Source organism: Pteronotus mesoamericanus, unplaced genomic scaffold, assembly GCF_021234165.1.
Source record: "Pteronotus mesoamericanus isolate MK-2021 breed Mesoamerican mustached bat unplaced genomic scaffold, CSHL_Meso_final scaffold_651, whole genome shotgun sequence".
Taxonomy (NCBI): Eukaryota; Metazoa; Chordata; class Mammalia; order Chiroptera; family Mormoopidae; genus Pteronotus; species Pteronotus mesoamericanus.
The window spans coordinates 34,109,562-34,117,564 of NW_026555325.1; positions in this window are offsets into that span (position 1 = coordinate 34,109,562).

Genomic DNA, 8,003 nt, shown 5'->3' on the forward strand with positions numbered 1-8,003 from the left:
CAAATTTAAAGAGAATCAATTTGCAAAGCAAGAAGCTATAGTTTTGTCACTGTAGTCAGCTTTATTTAAAATATATTAGAAAAGGAACCAATAAACTTAGCTTCTTCTCAATTCAGTTAGATTCTGCACAGCCAAAACAAAGTATAATCACCAGAAATACTTCAGTATTAGTTGGAAAGTTTAAGTACTACAATGTATGTATTCAACATAGAAGTTCTCAAATTAAGCACTATTGCTACCTTTAACAATCCAAGATGCTAAAACTTCAAAAGATATATTCACTACAGAGGGCTTTGCTTTGTGATTAATAAGAGTGATTTAGCCAATTTTATGGGTTATTTAAAATTCTGGATTTTTTGACAAAGATGTAATAAAAATTTCAGGATAGATTTACTTTACAATTTAGACCTTTGCATTGAATAACTGCTTTTTTTAAAATTATTAAATAGTAAAACAGCTAGTATGTCATATGGTGGCTAGAGGTGCTGTTCATTTCTCTCACCCTAGAAATGAGCCAGAACAGAAGATTTTACTAAATCTTCTTATTATGTTTTTGTAAACTTATTTTATGGCACTCCTTACTCAATTCTGATTGAAAAAGTTGTTTCCCTACATACACAAAAAGGAAAGAGAAAAAAGGGAAAGGGTAGTAAAGGAAGCCAGTCCGCTCAGCAATGTAAAAGACTATCTTAATGGATGCCCTACATACCTAATAATTTTATATTAAAAATAATATAAAATATAATTTTAATATTTTATAAAATATAATTTTATATTTTATATAAATAAAATAATTTTATTTATATGAATAAATATAATTTTTATAATAATTTATTATAAATTATTTTTTATAATTTAAAAATAATTTTATATCATTATTATAATATTCTAAAAATGGTAGAATAGGCTATAAGGTTTCTTTCCTAGAACTTTCTGTGGGTGAGAGAGGCTCTGCACTCCATGTCACTTCCAGGAATCTGCATCATATAAAGATGTGTTTCTACACTTTCTTACAATAGCTCTATTCTAGCCCACTTGGGGAAGAGAGGAGGGGAGAGGGGGACAGCTATTGTGTTTGTGCAACTCTCTGGTTTAATTAAATCAAGACTGATTTAATTTTTGGTTTGTTATTATCCATAGTCTTCCAGATTATTTTCTCAGGGTGATGTATAAGTTTTTAATACTGCATTATTTTAGTAGTAGATAGTTTTATCAAGCTAAGAAGAAGGAATTTTCACTGTGGAACAACACAAAAGTTTCATAGGGGCCATTTTGTAATTTTCATTCTTTTTGAAGAGCTAATACCTAACCATTTCTGATATATATTTGGTCTTGACATCTTGGGGTGGACACATAAGTCATCAGAGGAAGCCCGAAGTTCTTGGTGCCCAGCCTCTCTGTCCCAGAATGCACATGAGCAAACCACTTACTTGTGGTTGGATGAAGGCCCTGCGTGAGGGACTCATAAATCAGTAGGCATGGGGGTTTCAAGACATTTGGCGTGGAAAATAGATTAGTAACTCTATTTTATTGCAACTTTTGTTTCAGTATCTGCCAGGGGATTTCTGGAACATGCTAAAAACAAAACTCTTCCTAGCATGTGGCTGAGGGAATAGACATTTATCCAGTCATTAACATTCCCTGGCTCTGAAGAATGACAGAAACACATAAACACACTCAATTCATCATCCTGCCTGCTTCCCTGATATTTTTAGATTTAAAAAAAAAAAAGGCTGAGAAGTTTCCCATAGGAGGAACTGCAGTTATCAATGAGAGCCCTATGGTAAGCTTTGTTCTACCTCCTCCAAAGCCAAAATACCACTGAGCAAGACCTGGTAGGTGGACAAGGGACTGACTCTGCAAGGCAAATTTCCTTACGTGTGACATAAGGCATTTTGTTTTCAAAGTTCATTAAAATTGGAAATTAACTAACTAGGAGGCGCTGAGGAAGTAAAGTCAATCATAGTAGCTTTTTTTTCAAGGTACAATGATGAATCAACAACAAAGTCAGAATCTTGATTTACGTCATGGAAAGAACCTGAGCCCACTTCAGTTCCACAACCTGGTCAGCTCAGCAAATTTTTGAGATGCTTTAGTCTACCCCTTCTTTTTGTAGATAAGGAACTGAGATTCAGAGCAGCCAAATGATATGCCAGATATCGCCCAGCTAATCAGGGATTAGGTGAGGCAAGAAACTGGGGTTTCCCTGGCACCTATGACCATGTCTCTATATCCAAGGCAGAGTTGAGCGCCACCTCTTTGTGTGGTCCCCACTTCTCACACAAATGCAGTTATGGTTCCTATCATGCTGAAATTGCATATTTTTCCATCTTCTTCGACCTAATTCTATAGGAGACAGAGTCAAGTTTTATCCACCCTTTGGTCCCAGCTCCTAGCATAACACCTAACATGTGCTGTAGTATAAAGTAATGCTACTTATAATCACAGCTAACTTCTGCTGAGCCACTAGTTCACATCAGGCCTGTGTTGCTTCTTTAGTGCATGACCTCATTTGGTCTCCACAATATTCCTGAAGGCAAAAACTATTGTTGATTCTGAGGCTCAACGTGCTGAGGGACTGGCAGAGCCTGGACTCATTTTCAAGTCTGTCTGACCGCTCAAATAGTTTGAGTGCAGTGAGAGGATGGGTGGGTGAACTTGGTGCTGGGTTTCTGCCCTTACCCCATGTTAACTTCGCCACTTCATACGTGTCTAGATTAGAAAAATAGAGCCATTGGCTCCTCTCATTCCTCTAGCACAAAGTGGAAGTTATGCATGTGGAATGAATAAGACTGGGGAAGTTTGTCAGAGCCTCCCAATGAGTGTAAGACAGATGGATCACTTCCATTTTTTGAGGTTCTCAATATATTAAAATACGAATAAATGCCAAAACAGGGTTACAAAAACCCTGCACATTTTAAAGGTTTAGTATTGGCAATGTAGCCCTGTGACTATGTGTAGCCTCTTTTGAGGATAATGTCTAAATGTACATTTCCAGAACCTTCATAAATGTGAGGATCTAAGGTCTTCTGACCCCACCCTCAGATAAACCCCCATTAATCCTAAATCTACTCACTGAGGTCCTTTTGTGGAATTGTGTTGGAACTGTTTGCTATTATTCCAGAACATCATTTACTATACAAAGTACCGTATAATCACTAATTTTGTTTAAAGGTTTAAAGGTTAAAAAAGTTTAAAGGCCACTGAATGTCATGGAACCAACAAAGGAAAATACCTTTCTGTCACATAAAGTTGCCCTCTGCCCCATGCCCATTTGACAAACTAAACCTACAGGTGGTTGTCTCAGCAGAAGCAATAGAGGTGTAATGAATGTGCTAAACTTTCTTCTCATAATATAGATGTCACAGGTGACACCTTGGGGAATAATGCAATGCCACAGCTACAGTACAGCACCTTGAGCATCCAGAGAGATATCATTAAAGTCAGTATGTGCAGAATTTAAGTACTTTCTACTCTACGAAGAAAAGTCTTTGAGAAGCAATTGCTACATTGACTCCTAGTTGATCTTGGAACTGTTTATTCAGCAATGCTAGGACTTTCTCTGCAGGTCAGTAGAGAGTGTTTGAATTATTGTTTTCTAAATTATTATTCAAAAGAAGTTATTTGTTGTCCTCATTTTCACTTTGGATCTAAACAGTGGTGTCAAACTAATATCAGAAATTCTAATTCTCATCTCAATTGCAACTAAATTGAATGAATTTATATGTTATTTACCTCTTCTCCAAAAAAATATAGTATTTTCCATCTCCTCAGAAGTATAACAACAATAAAGACAGTTTGTTATGGGAGACCTGTCCTGCGGGGAGTCCTCCCATTCACCGCGGATGAAATAATGAGTCGTTACAGACACCATTTGCCTATCAAGGAAAGGGGAAGGCGGTTCTCCCTAAAGGAAAATGCCTGGAGCCCAGTTGCTCAATGGCTTTTATATAGAGGGTTACAGGCAGGGTATAGGTAGCAGGAATGTATAGGTAATCTAATTACATCAGTAGTTTAAGTTTACAGAGAACAGGTGTGGTTTAAAGATGACAATGACAGGAATACACCCAACTGCTTCAGGTCCGGGTTGAGCAAACATTATGGCACCAGGTGGGATTTGGGTCAGGGTCCAGGAGTTTTGTAAATTTCTTTCTCAGCCTGGAGCTGGTTATCTGGTATAAGATTAACAGAGCTTGAGGGAGAAACAAAAAATGCTTCAAGGAGTGTAACTTACTTCTAAATCTGATTTTCCCCGGGGCCCTCAGACTCACTATCGGGTCTTGCCTGCCTCCTGCATTTACCACTGTTATGGCCAAGACTTACAGGTCCTTTCCTAGGCCCCAGCTTGGATGGGGCTACAGTTCCTGATACCACTCAAAACAGCCCCCTACAGTTTATGATTTGTCAGCCTTTCATCCATGCCTACCAAAGAGCTGGAATATGCCATTCAATTCTGATATCCCCAATTCTATCCCACTTATTATAATTAACCTCCACTTCCTAAAGCAGGACATCAGAGCAATGACCTACCCACAGAGGTGCCATTTTGTATGCAAACTTGAGCAACAATTAGTGCTTAACCTATCCTTTTAAAAAGGAGCACCCATCCTCAAACTATTTATTTATTCAGTAAATATAATGAGCACCTACCATATGCCAGGCATATCAGAAGTATTTTATTTGTGCTCTGCATTGAAACTAATCATGCACTTTCCCATAGAAATGTTGTCACTGACATTATTACTCTTAGACACAGGCGAATAAAGGGTTCTGCCCAGAATTCAGGACTCAGAGGTTCCTGGGCTTTAGAATCCCTTCTGGTGCCTATGACTGGCCAAAGGTAGCAGTACCAACTGGGCAGGCAGCCTGAGCCTGGACCTGCAGTTGTATGAGCTCAAGTCCCCATTTCTCACCTTCTGGGGGCTCTCCAAACTTCTGCTTCCACATTACAGTGCTGGCCAGGAGCCCCAGTTACTCCAGAACTCACACCTATGGGGTCGTACCAGAGTGTCATTGCTAGACTCTGGTTCTCAGAGAGTGGAATGGCAAGTGCATAGTACCTTCTGGCCAGTATGGTGTTTTTCTCTTACTGTGATCAGATGAGACTGAACATTAGAATGGTGCTGACACTCTGGTTGGTAGAACTCAAACTGCTTATACAGACAGGTGCCTCACAAAAAAAATTAACCTGGGACTCTGTCACACCATAGGTCTGGGCATTGAATCACTTAATTTTTTATAGTAATATGTTAGGTACCCTTTAGGAGTTATAATTTTAATTCATATCTTAGTTGAGGGTTAAATTTATAAGCTAAGGATATTCCTTATCGACATTCTTAGGCATCTGCCCTATTTATAATTTTTAGGATGGGGAAATACTTTCTGATTTCTAGACAACTATAATAATTTTCAAAGGTATTTTTGGGACCCAATCCATCCTAAATTGGAGACTATCTGTATTGCTCTATGTATATACTGTAGAACTTACTTATAAAGATAGTCAATTGTTGCCCTGGCTGGTGTGGCTCAGTGGATTGAGCACCAGCCTGTGAATCAAAAGGTTGCCAGTTTGATTCCCAGTCAGGGCACATGCCTGGATTGTGGGCCAGGTCCCCAGTTTGGGGCACATGAGAGGTAACCAATGGATGCTTCTCTTGCACATTAACGTTTCTCTCCCTCTTTCTCCCTCCCATCCCCTCTCTATTAAAAATAAATAAATTAAAAAAAAAAGACAGTCAATTGTTCCACGAAATTCTTACTATAAATCTTTTTGGAAACAATGCAAAGGAAACACCATGTACATGTTTCTGTGTCATATTTATGTTATTCACCCTTGTGCCTCCGAGCACATAACTCAATGCAATGCCCATCGTAGACACTCAACAAATATTGGCTGGTTGTCATTTCAGTAGAAAGTCTTCATTATATATTTTTCTTCAAAAAACGGTGTTTGGAGGAGCTTTATAACTGATTGAGGCCTTTTATGAAGAAAACAAAATGAGAAAGCTCTATATAACACATGGGAATATTTTCCTCAAGAAATTCTTCTGGCTTCATAATCTTGTCAGAGCTGCCAATGTTTTTCTTGTGGCTCGACAGCAACAACAAATATGACACAGACATCCATAGCAGTAAAAAATGATTTTAAGAAAAGGGACAATGACACAAATCTCCTGAAAATGATTAAAAAATTCTCACTCAGGGAAAGATTCTACCTCAGTCTCTCTCTGTCTCTTTTTTTCCCTCACATACACTCAGACATGAACACACATGTGCACACACACCCATGCAAGTGGGCGCATACACACTCATGCTTCAGTTTCATCTGACAGGAAACAAGAAGACAGTGTGGAGCATATGGTTTAGGTCAGTGCAAGCTCAATGAAAATAGCCACTTCCAAAAACAGGCACATGAGATTGTATAAGGCAGGAGTCAAGCAGAAATCTGAATTCCTAGTTCAATTAACTGTGTATTTCAGTCATAAATTTAACAAGAGAGTAATTTTCATGCTCAATATAAAAACCAATATTTAAATAATGCTGTGTGCACATATTTTTCCATTCATGCAAATATCTGTTAAGATTCTAGCTAAAGTGTTTTATATCTGTTTTATATCTCCCATGTGTTAAGTGTCAATGATTATAAAATATTATTAATCAACAACTACATGGTCTCCAGGAAGTAAGTGAACTCTAACTTTCTTGACAGTTCCATGATATCATTTAAGTAGATGCTTTCAAAACCAAATATTAATGATCTATTTTTTAAAAATATATTACACATGCTGCTAACAAGTCAAAAATCCCAAGAAACAACTGAAATGCACCATCTGAAAAGTTGACACCATCCCTAGGGGTTTTCTGCAGCTTTCTTTTCACTGTTTAGCTGAAAAAGTACTGAGGGGTCCTTCTCTCCAGGCCAGCAAATAGACTGGCTGCCACTGCCTCCTGTCCACACCTTGTTCTTCACAGAGATAGGACCTAAAAGGCTATGTGCTAACTTAATCTTGGCTGAGTGAATCGTATTTAAGCCCATCAAGTGATCTTGATACTACATTTAAACATATCCTCTGCTGAATAATCATTGCTTGCTTACTGTATTTTTATATAAATAGAGAATTAAGATATCAAATTATCCCAAAGCAAAAAAAAAAAAAAAAATTGAATTTGACTCCTAAAGCATATAATCTGAGAACTCTTTCACTGTAAATCCTGGCTGTATCTAATTTGCAGATGAAAGGGTAAACTGTGAGTCAAATGTCCCAGTTTGCTGACTCATAATCACCCAGATTAGGCTTGTACCTTATTACCTTCATTGGCATTATTCCTTTAAAAACAGAGTCTCCTTCTCATAGACAAAAGTCATTGAGACAAAGCCACTGAGGTGTCATTCTAAGTTAGAAACAATTTCCAAATGCATCCTCCCCTGTTATCATCAGGGAATATGTCCCAGCAGATACCAAAACTGTGGACAGTACAGAACCCAAAAATACTGTTATTTCCCACACATCCATACCTATGATAAAGATTAATTTATAAATAAGGCATAGTAACAGATTAACAATAACTAATAGTAAAATAGAACAGTTACAATAATATATTTAATAAAAGTTATGTGAAAGTGGTCTCTGTCAAAATATATTGTACTCACCTTATTTCTTCTTGGGATGATGTGAGATGATAAAATGTCTGCTTGATGAGATGAAGCAAGGTGAGTGAGACGTTATTAAGTAAAATGAGGGTTACCTGAACACAAGCACTGCGCTACCACAAAAATAACCCAGAGGGTTACTAAGTGACTAACCCACAAGGGTAGGGAGTGTATACAGCCAACAGCTGGTTCACATCTCAGGCGGAGGGAGCCTCAGGCGAAATCTCGCGAGATTTCGGCACATTACTCAGGATAACACAAAATTTGAAACTTACGCATTCTTGCTGAAATTTTCCATTTTATATTTTTAGATGGTGGTTGAGCCCAGTAACCGAAACCATGGAAAGCGAAG